The following is a 17792-nucleotide window of genomic DNA, read 5'->3' as shown; positions in this document are numbered from 1 at the left end:
TACTTTGTAAAAGGATGACCATCAGCTGTGTACAGCATGTGAGAAGATAATACCATCCTTTCTGCATATGATTGTGTGGAGATTTCATCACAGTTTGTGTAAGGAACTCTAAAGAAACAGTTTAACACTGTGTACATAGGACTTTACACTACACATATAGAAGGGGATACTGCTTCAGAGATTTCATTCTGACATCAGTGGTAATCATGTACTGAATTACATAACGCACATACACATTTGCACATATTTTTAAAGCCTTCCTCAGTCTTACAGAATCTAACTCTTCAGATGAAAGTGTAGCACATTTTAGCACCTTTGCAGTTGCTATACATCTTAGTATGATGGATATTAAAATTAATTACACCCCCACTTGTAACATAATTAAACATGAATGTTTTATTCCCAGCATTTCTTCAGTTGTATATTACTGGTACTGATCAGTGAATCCTTCCTGAAGGAGTCCTACTCACTGAATATACAATTTCTTAAGCACTTCTGGTGACTGGAAGTCCCACTCAATGAGCAGTACCATTTTATGTTGTATTGGCCAAACTAGAGATTGCACAAGTGTGGAGAAGATAAAATGGTATTGTACAGCACTAGTTGTCCCACTTTCTTAATATTTGTACAGTCTTAGAGTCTCAGATTTGACATATATTAGCATGAGATACAGGTGGGCATAAGCACTTATGTGTGCACTTGCTTGATACGGGGAGCTTTCTGTTTGCAGGGTTTATTCCTTGTGATATGAATGGTGGGGGGTATATCTGTGTGATCCTTAACTGAGTTAGCACTAGTATGTGGGGAAAGAATAGACAGTACCATGATAAGTTGTGACAAAGGAGGATACTGGCAGTACAAATATCTGGAATTTTGTAAATAATTATATGTCATTTGTGAATATCAACATGATTTATATAAGATGCTTGTTTTACAACTGTATTAGAACTGTATATCATGTGTATATCAAACTGGTTTGTGCAGATATGCGTGTTAAAAAGGTATTTTATAAAGTGCTTGTGCTTAAAATTTAACCACAGTGTGCCTACTGGAAGAGAACAGAAATGTATATACACTATTGTAACTGTTTAAAAATTAAATTAATTTATGGCTATGCCATAAAAGATGGCATATTTCGGTTTCAATGCAGCAAGGAGACACAATGTCTAAAACTATGGATCTTTCTGAATTGTCTCTAGGGTGAAATAATTACTAGTCTTGAAATATGAAGGAATGTAATTGTTTTATGACTTCCAGTATCTGCCAAAGATATGAGGTCTATGTATTTTCACAGGTAGATGCTAAATACTGCCAGCTTCCAGCAGTGTGGGTTTCACCTGGGATAGAACTCAAACTGGAACTGCAAAGAAATAAAACACACACAAAAAAAACGAAGACTCTCAAAAGTAAAGTGCAAAACAACTTTACTGGTGTTTCCTGGTACCTTGGCTAAAAAGCCTTCAAGGGATAGTTTGTTACACCAAAAGCACATTATTTATATTAAATCACATGATGTTAACCAATTATACAAATTCCACATCCCCTTTCATTTAAAGTGACTTTGAACCATTAAAAATGCTTGTTACCCCATTTCCCAGCCTTACATTCATTATACATTCTTATAGACTAATATTTATATTGATTATATTTCCTACCATTTATAGTCAACAACTCATAACTATTTATGTTTAAATGCATGTTTTAAATTAGACAAACTTTTGTGAAAACACAGATTGATACCTAAATAACTTTTCCATCTCCGGCATCAATATCACATATTAATATTTACCTCCAGGTTAAGACCTGAAGGAAATACATTATTATAATTAATGATGAACCTGGTTTCCAAGGCTAACAGCTTTTTATAATGAGCTTCCCCATGTTGATGTAAAGGCATGGCCAACACACTGAAGAATAAAGATGAATCTGAACCTGCATGATTTGAGCAGATATGATGTGCCACTGGACTATCTAATCTCCTATGTGTGATGTCCCCCATATGTTCAAGAGATACCAGTAAAATTGTTTTGCACTTTACTTGTGAGAGTTTTTGTTTTTTGTGTGTGTGTTTCACCTGGGATAGAGTCAGATGACAAGAAATTATGTCATTCTGCAAGGTATCCCAGCAGTAATGTTTGAGATATTAATTTGAGGAGTCTTTTAGAGAGACAGTGCATTCTGTATTCTGTCTTGGACCTGACAAGATCCATTCACCACATCTGTCTTGCTCTGATGAAGTAAGTTTCTAGGGAACAGTATAATTATCTTGGATATAGTCAGGAATATAGCAACGCTTAGTTTAGTTTTTTTATTACTTATTTTAGACTGTCCTGCGATGTTGTTTTAATATTTCCTGTGATTTTGAACTCTGATGTCACTGTGAATATATACTGAGTATTTTCATTTTCTTTTATTATTATGAAATATATTTAAACCCTTCATTGTGGCTGATCTGTCTAGAGATATTTAAGTTTTGAGAGTACTTGCATATTTATTTGGTGACATTGTGTGGGCCACTCCTAATAGCCATGCTCTTGGTCAAACTACCATTTGTATTAATATTAATATTACAGAGTAAGCTTGGGCATCCTTTATTAAGGGCCTTAAAGTAGCTGATAAGGAGTTGGCTGGTGGCAGTGATAACTACCTTATAGTCTGAGTTGTAGTCTGGGCAAAAGGGGGCATAGCAAGTAAACCTGTGCCAGCCTTTCCTAGATGTGTGTGTGTGTGTGTGTGTGTGTGTGTGTGTGCGTGTGTGTGTGTGTGTGTGTGTGTGTGTGTGTGTGTGTGTGTGTGTGTGTGTACATCAAACTTCAAGTGCATGTGTGTGTGTGTGTGTGTGTGTGTGTGTGTGTGTGTGTGTGTGTGTGTGTGTGTGTGTGTGTGTGTGTGTGTGTGTGTGTCAGCTACTTGGGCAGGGACAAGAAGCACTGGTTGGACAGAGAGGGTGATGAAGGTCTTGGCTTGGCCACTCAGCTGAGATCTCAACTCTGTACCTCTCCAAATGAGGAGTCTTATTGGAGATCTAGAGAAAGAGGGAGAAACCAGCCCCAGACTGACTGTGGTCTCTGTGTGCTCTTAAGGGAAACTGTACTTGATGCAGAGAGCTGCATCTGGAAATACTGAGTGTGTACTTGTTATCCTCCCAGTGTACGTCCCCCACAGGTACCAGTTGAGAGGATTGAGGCTCCTTGATTACTGATCTAGTGGTGGAGTAAGTTGTCCTGGATTTGTTTACAACATAGTGAAATTCCCACACAACCTTGTGTACCATAAAAATTTAATTTAACCGTGTTCATAAATCAAACAAGGGCATAGACTAGCACTGTGGTCATGTAAGACTGTCCAAGCACAGTCCTTATTGCATGTTATAGCACTCACTGAGACCTGTCCGCTACTATTGCAAATGCCACCAGTATCTGTGTGCAGGACTTTAAAAATGTAACAAGATTAATTGTGAGTAGTCCAAAGTTGCCTCTTTGTAGTGACTGATCAAATATTACCTGTAGGCAAGACCTTGAAAAGACAATCTGACACTTTGTATGCTTAGGACTGTGAAAGGACTACTTAGCATTACCCATTGAAAGGTCAGTAAGGGGAAAATCAGCACTGTATATTGAGATAAAAGTGATTACTCTAGCTGTGCTTGCAGTACTGTGAATAAATAGCATGGCATACTATACCTATACTACGTGGATATGGCCTTATGTTTCTTCTGGACCATGAGAGCATTACCTACACAGTTTGTCTATGGGCCTGGAAGTGCCTAGTTTAGTAATTAGGATTACCAAACTGTTAGACATAACCCTGTATATCTTTGTACTTAACTATAAGTATATATTATAACATTCTCTTTTTATCTGACTGAGAGTGTACAGGCCAGGACTATATGGATGAGTATATAAGTCTCCATGACAGAACAGAATGCTTACTAGCCTAACAGTACATGAGAGTGATGGGACACACCTGTAACTGTTATACACATGGCTATAAGGAGAAACTCAGCACTGTAGTATGATTCTGCAAAACAGAGTTGTGACTTTTAGAGAAGGTAGAGCATAGCATTCTCTGTAAAAGTTAGCTAGTATATGAAACATTGCACACATCCCTTGGGATGTACTAAACAGGTGCAAGAGAACTGGTAGGACCTTAAAGCACAAGAACATGGCTGTTCAAAGGAAGTTTGCACTAATCTCTCCACTTATCCCGTAACCCTAGAAGGAATGAGTGGGTCGTAGGGCCCTTACGTTCAAGAGCAACAACTGTCCATTTGGATAGGCTGGAGGAAGGCTGAATGGTTATCAGGGATGAGGAGCTAAACATGCAAAAAGAAGAAGAAGAAGAAAAGAAAGAATCTGCTTGTCTATAAAAAGACCCTCACTTACAGAAGATGCAGTCAGTAGAAAATGCTAAAGAAACTAACAAAATACCTTCATAATAAGCCATGTAATAAACATCCTTCAGAAAATAAGCAATGTTAGTTTACTTCACTAATCTGAAGAATAAATACCAAATCTTTGTAGTCCAACAGTTTCTTAAAAACAGAAAAAACAAAATTCATACCCATCCCAAATTAAATGTCATATGATCTAGCTTGCAAATTTAATAAATATTATATTAGAATTGCAAATTCAAAAAAACTGCTATGCATGATCCCTGACACTTAACTCAGTTATCATCTCAATCTTATTTAACCTCAAGTACTATTTTGCATGTAATAAGCTCCACAAAGAATATATGTCTTCATCTGGCATCCAGTGGTATCGCCAGTTTACCATGAAAAACTCACGGCTCCAAAGGTTGAGTCCAGCTGTGTGAATCTCGCATGTCGACAATCAGAATGTCAAATACCAGCAGTACCAACTGCTGTCTGTACTTGCCCCCATTCTGTACTCATGTTAGCACTTGTTCCGCGGTCCACAGCAGCAGAGAGTTTTGGCATTCGGTGTTACGTTTGAGCATGTTGGTATTCGGCATTCAAACTTTTGAGGAAAGGTTGCATTAATACATACACTAGACCTTTGGAGCGGCAAGATTTTAATAGTAAGGCAGTATCACTTATTCCCTTTGTATAAGATAAACAATTATTTCAGTGAATCCTACATTCCACAAATATGGAAATCTCCCACATCATCCCCTACACAAAAGTGTCATTTCCCCTTGATCTTGCAAACTAAAGTTGATTAAGTATTTCTGAGAAGGACAACAATATGGTTAAAGATAAGTACTTATATGACATTTTAACTACCTGCATGAAATCATCTAACCACTATAAGTCTGCACAGTTTCAGTCCAGGACATAGAACTGATACAAGCCTACTAAGGTTTATAGATTATATCCACTGCAGACTTATGCAAAATGAAATTGTTATATCCATAGTTTTAGACCCACTTTAAGGCATTTGATAATATTTCCCACACATTACTAATACACAGACGCAAATCTTGGCCTCAGTACAGGAACCTCTCATTGTATTCAGCCAGTCCTTGGAATAGCTACCCTGCTAGGACTAGCATTAGTCATAGTAGGTATACCACATGGCTCTATATTCGGCCCTTTGCATTTCAACATACTCACAAATGGTATGTATACTCACCCTGAGGTCCTAATAGTATATGCAGATGATTCAGTTCTCCTAAATTCAGTTCTGAGCAGCAGGACTCCTTTACTGAAGTAAAGCAGTGTATAACCAATTCTAGACTCAAATAAAGCAAAAGTAATACTGTTCAACAGTTTGTCAGAGCAGCACTCCAGTCCAACCAACTTCACCATCCTGACAGCAGTACTAACATTAGAGCTGTATAGAGTATATCCAGTAATAGCCATTGATGGAAACCTAAAATTCAGTCAAATGACAATCATATGGTCCAGGAGACAAACCAAAAACATGGTCTTCTATTTGTTTTCACTACAACCAGCAGTAATCAGCAATGACAATAACAAAAGCTATTACAATATAATACCAAAAGTTCTGCACAGATTAACATAAGAAAGCAGTAATGGAGTAAAACATTAAACGGAAAACACATAAATACAAATAAAGCTCTGGAACAATGTTTGATACATGCAGTTGTAGAAACAAGTAATATAGCTTAAATATTATTATTGGTGATATAAACAGCAAAACTTATACATGAAAAGGAACTGATTACTGCAATATTTTGCAGCAGTAATTGCCTGAAGGCACGTGCAAAGAAGATTAATATTTATTAGCACATATCTGTATGTCTTTCCACAGCTTTGATGTTCTTGATTGACCACTTAGGTTTGTAAACCTCTCTGCACATACTCCATGCTTCCTGTCACATCTGCTATCATGCTTGCATATCTAGATGCGAATATCATGATTTGTGGCAGTGTAAGGTTATCTCAATACCTGCCAGCAGTAAGTTAATGAGGTGTCACATTCCTGACTGTTGGCAGGTGTGGCAGTAATTACATGGAGTGCAGAGTCATAGAAAAATTAAACATAACAAAAATGTTTTTATTCTAACAAGTGAAACAATATTTTGCCTTGCTTATTATGTTAAATTAATTTTCTCGCATTTAAACAGCTTAATTGTTGCTCTAAATAAGATTTATATATGACTGCGGTGGTAGTGCTGTGGTAGCGTTGTCGCCTCACAGTAAGACATTGTCCTGTTCGATTCTCAGCTAAAGCGTCTTCTATGTGGAGACATGCGTGAATGGGCGTACCTTCGTTGAAGGTTGTGCGTCAGAGCCGGCAACTTGGCACGTAAAACATCTACTGTCAATCATTAGCAGACCGGAGTTCCGCTGTGGCGACCCCTAACCGGGAAAAGCCGAAAGACACAACAACGGTACTGTGATTTATATACTCTGAAAAAAAACAGGTGAATGTGGTCTACCTAGAGTGAGATAAGGAAGCCCATAAAATTAGTGTTGTTGGTGTGAAGCAATAAACACAACACTGGCACTGTCGGTGTTAATGTGTTAGATGGGTGTTTCCATAGAGATGCTATTTATGACCTCATCACTTCAACAGATTGCATTATTTAGATTTTGCCCCTCATTGGTAGGCAAAGGATGAATCTGAGAATATCTAGCTTTTTGGATTCACTGGGGGGAGATAACCCTATTGCATTTTGTACTGGCTTGGTTACTGCCCTGCAGATCAGTTGTAGTAGACTACATTCTCAAAATTTATGAAAGCACGCTGCCTCAGCCACTGTGCCGCATATACAGCTACTTTGGAATGCAAGCCTTTGCAATTTAATACATGCTGGAGTATAAGATCCTTTATAAACAAAACTTAAAAAGTGGTCCAAGACTTTGGGTAATAATTAAAGTGTTTAAGATACACTAGGTATAAATGATACTTCTGTTGAAAATTCATAGTTCAGTGTTCTGCTAAAAGGCAGTGCATAAATTACACATGCGGCTTAATCAGAAAAATCATGAATCTAGTCTCATAAGAGGTAGGTAAGCTAGGTGCCTTCTGGAAGCTGTCTCTGGACTCCTGTTTAATTATACTAAGAATCAAAAGGGTATGAGTCTTTAGCAAAACTGTCAGTGAAAAAGGATATAATGATACTCCTAACCTGAAAAACAATGCCACTGGTCGTGTTTGAAGATGATGCGTCATTCATATATTAAAAGGATTTATTGTGAATATGAAGGCTATCTCCTTTCTAATGTGTAAGAGATGCATAATCCCTTTTCTAATAAAAGTGGATCACTGAAGCCAAATGTCATTCACCTTCAAATATGGTTGTCCCTACAGAGGAAGAGCCAAACTTCTTATGTATTTTATATCATCAACTTTTCTGAGTTGCTTAAGGGTATTATGTGAGGTTGATAGACAATGCTATTCACCACGCAGTGCTAAAAGAATGCCTTGTACCAACATAGTACTTAGTGAGAAGAGCTGTTGGGCATCTTTGCTTCTAATGTAGATGATGAAGGAGGACTTGTGTCAAGTGTTGTCAGCATTTTGTGCAGCGTCAAGGCAGATGCATGCAGCCTTAGATTAAGTCACTCTACACCATCTGCTGTTGCTGATGCTGTCACTGTTTTGTCATGGGTTATTCTCCTGTCTCTCCTGCCATATAAATGATGTAATTAACTCTTGTATTTCAGTCAGCCACTTATAGGTATATAGGCTGGGAGTGTAGAGTATAACGTAAAAGAATTTTCAGAGTAGAGACCATTTTACTTATGTATCATATTAGGGGCAAATGGTCTCTTTTCCAGGTGTGCAATGCTATAAATATACTAATCCACAAATGTTTAAAGTTTAGCCGTTATAGAAGGATGCAGATGTTCTTCATCTCACATTGCTGCAGTCCTAACACTTGGGGTAGTCCGCTGTCCTCGGTCGGCCCGAATACCAAAGTATAAGGCTGACGTCGGTCAAGGCGCATTAGTCTGACGTCAGGACGTCAGGGTACAAATGCGCATGACCGACGTCATATCCTCAGTCTTTTTTGCCGCATGGTCCGATGCAGAAGCAGCGTTGCAAGTGCAGGTTGGCGTTCTGAGATTTTCCGAAGTCGGAGTTTCAGACCGAATCCAAGTTGGCTAAGTACCCCGTTGGGGAATATTTTGGTTTTTTCTTGCCTCAGTATTTTACCGGATGTCAGAAAAAGTGAATAACTGTATTTCTTGTGGGAAACAGATACCTCATAGGGATTACCATACATTGTGTATACCTTGCTTAGGGCCTGAGCACGACGTTGTTGGCTGTCGCTCTTGTGCTAGATTTAACAAACGCACTATAAAGAGGAGATTAGATTGTGCCAGGTTAGTTTTTGGGAAGCGGTGTAATTATAAAATGCCGTCGGATGCTCCGACGCCGCTTCAAAAAGCGCAAGGACAAAACAGCAAAGCCTAGGCTGGAAGAACCGTCCGTACCGGACGTCAGTTCTTTAGAGGGCTCGGTGGAGCCAGAGGTTCAGGCAGAAGTTTCTTTGGAGTCACAGGGAGAGACTTTATTACTGCAAGATGTAACCTCTCAGGAGGTAGGCCAGGCGGAAGGGGCTTCTCAGGTAGCTGTTCTTCCCTCCCTTCCTAAGGTGGTTAGGCCCTCCCCTGCTGTTTCCAAGGCTTCTCCCAGGGGCAGGCCAGGTTCTGTTTCAAGTGGTACCCCTAGTTCTTCAGGGTCTGTGCCTAAGAAACATATGCTTAGGATGGCAGAAGATTTGATTACAATGATTAGAGGTTCTATGCCCCCTCCTGATAAGAGGCCTAGGGTGGAACCTGAGCTTGGGAGTTTTGAGCAGGATTCGGATGATTCTGAGTCTTGACTGAAGACTTGCAGGAGTATTCTCCTTATTCTGATTCTGATGTGGATGATTCTACTCCTTCTGCTTCTCCTCCTGAAGATTTTTCTTTTTCAGAGACTCTTCATTCCATGAGGGAGCATTTTAAATGGGAAGGTCAGGATTTCTCTGATTCCAGGAAAAGGCTTAGGGAATTTCTGTTTTTACCCCAGCATAGGCCTTTAGCTATACCTCCTGTTCTGGATGTGGTGGAAGATGTTTTTGCTGAGGCTTCTCTGAACCCTGATTTTTTGCCCCCTGCTCCAGTTAAACCGGATAGATATTATAGGGTGCCTGAAGCTCATAAGTATCTTTTTAAGAGTCCTAGGGCAGACCTAGAAACTGTTTCTCAGGGGCCTAAAGGGGTTAAGGCTTCAGTTGTTAAAAATCCTGTTCCTCCTGATAAAGAGGCAAGGGCCTTGGATAGATGGGGAAAGAAAGTGTATACTTCTTCCACTTTAGCCATGAGGGCTTTGAACTGCCAGTTTCACATGTTGAAATACCAAAATTATCTCCTTTCACAATTAAAGTCTAAGGTAGATGCTCTGGCGGAAGGTATTGAGTGTAAAGAGTTGCAAGATTTAGTTCATGTTTCTGAACAGGTGGGTAAGCATTCTTTGCAATGTGGTTTTGATGCTGTACAGGCCTCTTCGAGGGTGGCTGCCACTGGTTCGGTTCTTCGCAGGCACGCCTGGCTGAGGGATCAGAATTTAGCTGAGCATGTTAAGACAAGGATTTTAGATGCTCCTTTACAATCTGATGTGTTGTTTGGTTCGCCTGTGAAAGCAGTTTTAAAGAAAATGGAAGACAAGGCTAAGTCTATGCAGACTGTTAAAGATTTTTTGCAGGTTCAGCCTCCAAAGTTTAGTAGAAATTGGCCTACCAAGGGGTGGACATATCCTTCTTATGATTCCCAGTCTAGGGGTAGGTCTAGACGTGGTAGGGGCAGAGCTCAAGGTTCTTTTAGGCCTAGAACAGGGAGTTCACCTGCTCAGTCTTCTGGTGAGGGCAGGGGTCAGTCCTTTCGTAAACAAACCCAATGACCTGCCCTTTCAGCTGCCAGAATCTTCTCGTCTGGCAGCACCTTTGGGAGGAAGGTTGGCACTTTTCAAAGAAAACTGGAGTTTAATTACCCAAGACAGATGGGTATTGGATATCATTCACCACGGTTACAGGTTTTACTTCCATACCTTGCCTCCTTTCAAAGGCATGCCAGACATTCCTCCTCAACAAAGAAAAGAGGCTCACAAGCAAATTTCTCTGTTACTCCAAATAGGGGCCATTCAGCCGGTTCCTTTGCCAGAAAGGGGCCTAGGATTTTATTCTCGCCTGTTCCTAGTACCAAAAAAGGGGAACACGTGGAGACCAATTTTGGATTTATCCATCCTCAACACTTATCTGGACATTCCCAAGTTCAAAATGTTGACGTTACAACAGCTTTTACCTCTGCTGGGCAAAGATCACTGGATGGTAACTTTGGATCTCAAGGAGGCTTACCTTCATGTTCCTATCAGACTAATATGCAGGAAGTATCTGCGTTTTCGAGCTGGAAATTCTCATTATCAGTTCTCTGCATTGCCCTTTGGCTTATCTACTGCGCCCAGAGTATTTACAAAAGTTCTGGCTCCAGTGATAGCCTTCTTCAGGCTAAAAGGAATACAAATCTATCCTTATTTGGACGATTGCCTGATTCTGGCTCAAGGAAAGGACGTGCTTCTTCAACATTTGGAATATGTGATAGCAGTGCTAAGATGCCTAGGGTATTCTGTGAACGAAATAAAGTCCAGTCTAGTACCCTCACAAGACATGTGCTTTCTGGGTGTGAGACTGAATACAGCAACCCAGATGGCCTTTTTAACCCCGGACAAACAAAAGAATCTGTCTCTTTACTTCCATCAACTATCTCATCAGTCCGGGCTGACTGCAAGGACAGTCCTTCAAGCCTTAGGGTTCATGGCATCTTGTATTCTGGTGCTTCCCAATGCCAAACTGCATATGAGGAAGCTGCAATGGTATCTCAAAAATGTATGGACACAGCACTGCCAGGATTTGGACACTGTCATTCAAATAATACCTTGCATTCAAAAGGAATTTTTGTGGTGGGCTCAGGAATGTCACCTAAACAAGGGACTCTTTGTGACCCGGCCAGAGGCGAGTCAGATTCTAACGACAGATGCCTCAGACACAGCTTGGGGAGCTCATCTGAATGGAAAGTGGATACAAGACAAGTGGCCTGCCAGACTACAGCATCTTCATATCAACATGAAAGAAATGTTAGCTGTCCAGTTTGCTTTAATGGCTTTCAAGGATTTACTTCTTCCAGGGCAGGTGTTGATTCTAACAGACAACACAACTGTCATGTGGTACATCAACAAACAAGGGGGAACACATTCATATCCTCTATGCAGGCAGGCAATGATTTTGTGGGAGACTGCGTTAAGCTTGCAGCTGAATCTTCAAGCAAGGTTTCTGCCGAGCACAGAACTCCTTAGCAGATGTGTTAAGCAGGCAAATCATGGATCCCCACGAGTGGAAACTGGATCTTCATGTATTTCAAAAATTGACAGTGTCATGGGGAACTCCAGACATAGATCTGTTCGCTTCTCCACTAAACCACCAGCTGCCAAAGTTTTGCACAAAAAGGTTTCATTACACAGCTTGGAAAGTGGATGCTCTTTCTTTCAGTTGGAAAAATCTTCATGTATATGCCTTTCCTCCTCTGCCTCTCCTCCCAAAGGTACTCCTAAAGGTCAGACAAGACAAGCCAAGGATGATTTTAATAGCTCCAGATTGGCCTCGGCAGCACTGGTACCCATTGCTGAGGAGTCTGGTAAGGAAGCCTCCATGGCCCTTACCTTTGATTCCACACCTATTGTCTCAGAAGGACGGGCATCTACTCAATGTCAAGCTTCACTCTCTTCATCTAACAGCCTGGCATATTCTGCTTTGAACCATAGCAGGTCTCAACTTCCTCAACAAGTTTTGAATGTGATTATGGAAGCTAGGAGACCTAGTACAAGGAAAGTGTACGCAGACAAATGGAAGAGATTTTTTATTTGGAGTGCAGCAAAGAATTTGGATGTTTCAGAGCCTAATTTGAGTGTGGCTCTTCAATATCTTACTGAGTTTTTGGACAGAGGTTTGTCTTTCTCTTCCATTAAGATTCATGCTGCAGCAATTTCAGCTCACTATGATTGTGACCCACCATTGTTTTCTCATCCTTTGTTCAAGCAATTTCTTAGAGGGGCAAAGAATATAAGACCCCCACGTAGAGCTCCTACTCCTGCTTGGGACCTCAATTTTGTGTTGGAGAAACTCACTCTACAACCTTTTGAGCCTGCAGCTACTGCTGAATTGAAATATTTGTCATGGAAGACTGCTTTTCTGTTAGCCATTACCTCTGCAAGAAGGGTGTCTGAATTGCAGGCCCTTATGGCGGTTGAGCCTTTCTTGATTTTTCATAAGGATAGGGTATCTTTACGTACTAATCCTTCCTTTATGCCTAAAGTGGTTTCTAGTGTGGCTTTAAACCAAACTATTCATCTGCCCACTTTTTATGCAAATCCCCAAAATAAGGGGGAAAAGATTTTGCACACTTTAGATGTACACAGGCAGTTGCGTTATTATTTAAGCAGGACTAAGAATTTTAGGCAGTCTCAGCAGTTGTTTGTTTCTTTTGCTTTGAGTTCTCAGGGCAAGCCTGTGTCAAAACAAACTATTTCTAAGTGGATTGGGTTTTGCATTTCTTTCTGTTACTCCCATCATGGCAAAGAGATTCCAGCTGGGATTAGGCCTCATTCCACTAGGGCTACTGCCACTTCAACAGCATTTCTAAGGGGGGTGGCTACTAAGGATATTTTGGAGGCAGCTACTTGGAGTTCAGTGCATACTTTCTCTAAGCATTACCACCTTCCTCTCTACTCTAAATCTAGGGCTGGGTTTGCCACTGCTATTTTGCAGGGCATGTTAGCAGCTCCTGCTTCTTTGTGATTTGCCATCCTCCCTTACCTCTGCTTTGGGATTCTACCCAAGTGTTAGGACTGCAGCAATGTGAGATGAAGAACATAGTACAGTTTTGTACCTACCATAAATGTAGATGTTCGAAGATCCACATTGCTGCAGTCCAATTTACCCTCCCTCCTTCCCCTCTGTGTTTAGGGGTGGTTGTATGGGTTGGGTTGTACTTTTGTAAATTTGTATATATTGTACATATATTTGGTGCAGGGGTGTTGGGTGTGTTGTTGTTTTTTGGTTTTGGCCTTACCTTTTTAGGGTCTTCTGACATCTGGGGCAAGAAAAGACTGAGGATATGACGTCGGTCATGCGCATTTGTACCCTGACGTCCTGACGTCAGACTAATGCGCCTTGACCGACGTCAGCCTTATACTTTGGTATTCGGGCCGACCGAGGACAGCGGACTACCCCAAGTGTTAGGACTGCAGCAATGTGGATCTTCGAACATCTACATTTATGGTAGGTACAAAACTGTACTTTTTACCCAAGAAACCTGGTTGGGGTACTGCACCACCCGAAGGGGAGGGTCACCATTGTATTCTAGACATCCTGTGGCCCTTGGCCGATAGCTAGTATTTCAGTTTTGTGCACTGATACAGCATAAAAGGGGTCTATATTATATTGTCACAAACTGACAATATCGAATCTGATATTGTCAGCACGACAATATCGAAAGCAAAGAATATCAGCCAGATAAACGGAAATCTCCATAGGGGGAGATTTCCATTTACCTCAATGTAGTGCGGTCTCGGAGTTGGTATATTTAGGTAGTGGGGGGTGTGAGGGGCTTGCCCCTGCCTACGCCCTTTAGTTTTTTTTTTTGTTGTTGTTTTTTGTTTGTTTATCCTCGTTCAATATATTACTGCATCAAACAATTGTGTTTGACATTTATTGCTTCGATGCAGTAAAATTTCAACGAGGTAATATAAACACCATAAAAGATACCTATCATGTCATAGACAGTCTGTGTGATATGAGGTGGTTTCGCTGAGAGAATAAAGCAATCACTTGCAAACATAAGACCCTTGATTCCACTCCAGGAGGCTCCCAAACTCTTAGGGAACGTGACTGTCTTATGTGCTGTGTTGCTGGGTCTGTTGTTGACAGGAGTATGGTGGGTGAGAAGAGGACAGCGCTGTCTTGTGCCTTTCATTAAGTGAACTGATTCTCATAGCACTATTCTTGAAAAGACTTGCATAATGTGTCTGGTGTATTGCTAGAACAAACTTGATGATGGTTAAAGGGAAACCACATGGCTCAAACAAAAACCACAAGTAGTACTGCCTTATAGAATCACAGACTTTATCAAAATCCAACATTATTGCAGCAGGTGATGTGCAACTCTTTAGCTAACTGAGTTATTGTATATGGTGTTAATGTACTCAAATGGTCTGAGTTTGACCATTCTTTTGTAAAACCTCTTGGAGATGGTTAAGTTAGGTAAATAAGGAAGAGGGTCAGCTTACTGGCACAACCCTTGGCGTATTTCTGTCCCTTGGGATTAATATGGGAATTAGTCTATAATCCTTTTCTTTTAGATGATCTTACCATGGTTTTGCTATACTATATTTGGGCACCTTAAGGGAGTGCGGGATTGTAGCTATCAAACATTTCACAGAAAAAGGGTAGTAATAGGGCTACAATATCTTTTTCAGTACCTTACATATATGTATATGTGTGCGTGCACACACACACACACACACATACATGCACACATGCATACACACACACACACAAACGCACGCACACACACACACACACACACACACACACACACACACACACACACACACACACACACACACAATTCAGTTAGGTGACTAAAACCATTCCCATTTACAATTAGTGCACCTGGATGATTAAAGGACATTAGCTGTTCAGAAATGCTTCACAAAAGAAGGGGTTATCAGTAATGGTCTCATTCACTATGCCAGTGACTATAGGCCCTTACCTCAATCTGGCTTTGAATAAAATACATCTTTTCTTTATCCTACTTCACGTCTATCGGTCTCCAGTGTAACTCTGTGCTTACAGTAACAGCCAACCCTCTTTTACACATGGTACCTAGGCAATAGACCACAACCCCCCCCCCCACAAAAAAAAAAAAAAAGAATTTGAACATCTTACATGAACTTGCAGTGCTTTTTTTAAAAAATCAGCTTAATTTATTTCTTATAAAATCAGTACACTAAATTTAAACTTTTCAGTCAAAATATAAGAGAAAACAAAAAGATTTTATAATTTCAAAATACAACCAACATTATATCTATCTAACTTGAGAAGCTATCATCATGAATACATGTGCTTTTAAGCATAATACTTAAAATCAGGCCAAAACCAGTGGGCTATGGCTGACCAACTTTGCAGATGACTGCAAGCTGGATGCTGTCATCAATTCCCCTAGTGAAGTGAGCATCCTCCAAGAGGGTCTCACTCAGACAAATGGCTGGTGCCAGAAACATGGCCTCAAGCTGAATACTAAAAAATGCATCATCATCCCCTTTGGGGAGAGTGATGTCCCCACAAATTATCACAGTAATAACAATGTCCTAAGCACACAATCAGTCGTGAGGGATTTGGGCACCCAGGTTGATAGCAACCTGACTTTTGACCACCATGTTGCTTCCGTTGTATAGAAAGCCTTCTGCATGGCCCACCTCATAAGTAAGGGTATCTCATCCTGGGACAAGGAGGTCATAACATCCCTGTATTCTTCCCTTATAAGGCCCATTATTGAGTACAACGCCCCTTACAGCCTGTACCTCACAAAGCACATACAGCAGCTGGAGAGACCACAGAGGTTCCTCACCAGGAAAATCCAAGGCCTCAAATATCTGCCATACACAGATAGGCTAAAAGCCCTATCCCTCTACTCAGTTACATACAGACTCCTCAGAGGTGGCCTCTGTCTGGCATACAAGGCGATCACGGACCCCACCTTGATGGGACTGTTACTTCTGCAAGTCAAGATCCACTCAAGTAACCCACGTGCATGGCCTCAACCTAGTCTGTGACATCAACAAGACCTGTTGGTGCGACAGATTTGTGTCTCAGAGACTCCCCCATCTATGGAATAGACTCCCTCTCCGCATCAAGCAGAGTACCTCCTTACTCCTTTTTAAGCACAACCTGGATAACTGGATGGGAAATAAAAAATATACCCCTGGGATTCCACCTGTTTTCCTACCGGACAGGGGCATCAGGTGCTGATTTGTCTAAACATAGGCTAAACACTTGGCTAGGCTTATAAAGTCCTCAGGGCCAGTAGCCTAGTAACCTCCTATGATCTTATACCAGAAATGCAAATTAAGATGCACTTTGAAAAATAAAGCAATCAGTGTAATACCTACCATGTTACGTGATAACATTTAGAATATAAGACAGTGTGTAAATAATAACTGATACAAAAATATCAAAAAGCAAATAAAACAATCCACTGAATCCAACATGATTTATCAGTCTGAATTTATAATGATACAGGAAGTCCACGAAGATAACCCCTCTCCCACTTTGAAAATGTCTTTGAATAGTAGCTGGATGAATTAAACAGCTACTCCAAACATTCAGCCACCTCACCATCATGTTCTTTTCGCTAAAAGCTGATATCTCCAAATCCCTTTCCATGCTGTAAAAATGTTGGCATACATTGTCCTTGTCCTAACTCACTAGTTAAAATGAGAAACCAAAGTATGAATAGATCTAACAGGGATTCAGTACAGCACCTCAATCCTGCAACTCTTCTGTATATAACACCCCCACAGATGGAACGCAGAAACACATCCATTGAAAATAATACTGAAAGATCTCTCCACAAAGTTTCATAAAAAAGGTTGGTCCATTACAGTCAGTGTGACTGTGAAACAAACCATATCCTGCCCGATGCACTACCCAAATAAGGCCCCACCCCGGAACTTAATATGCATTTCAGCTTTGAATACATAGCTGGCCCATATGAAGATTGCACTACACAGCATTGAAAGCAAACACAAAACACAGTCAAAAATTCTACACTCCAAAATAAATAAAAACTAAAAGAAAAATCTAGCCAAGCTAGACTTACCACTGTGTGATTCCTTAAACCTCTTGTATTAGAGGCAAATGGGATATATGCAAATGGCCCTTTATGGACATCAGGTGTTTTAGCTATATGGCAGTTCTGACTGCCCATGAGTTTTTTTTTTTCTTTTTAAGTCTGTTATGCACAAAGGCAGGCCAATAAAGTCAAACCCCACTAGGTGTGCCATAACTTCATAGTAAACCTGACTTGCTAATTTCAAAACAGAGTGTTTTGCGTGTGTGTGTGTGTGTGTGTGTGTGTGTGTATTCATATATATATATATATATATATATATATATATATATATTCATATATATATATATATATATATATATATGACAAAGTAAAATATCAAAATTGTAAAATGTCTACACAGTAAAAACTTCTAAACACAGAGCACTGACAAAACTGAAGTACTAGCGAAGAGTTTATTATGCCC

At 40.3% G+C, this 17792-nt stretch overlaps 1 protein-coding gene across 4 annotated transcripts in view; it reads left to right on the top strand.

The window, feature by feature from the left end:
- Positions 1-17792, top strand: part of SLC6A9 (solute carrier family 6 member 9) — a 1267030-nt gene that overhangs the window by 1083960 nt on the left and 165278 nt on the right. The gene's annotated exons all lie outside the window — the stretch shown is intronic.

This window comes from Protopterus annectens, chromosome 10.part0 (assembly GCF_019279795.1).
Source record: "Protopterus annectens isolate FY-2018-M chromosome 10.part0, PAN1.0, whole genome shotgun sequence".
Taxonomy (NCBI): Eukaryota; Metazoa; Chordata; order Ceratodontiformes; family Protopteridae; genus Protopterus; species Protopterus annectens.
This window is presented reverse-complemented; position numbering and strand designations above follow the sequence as displayed.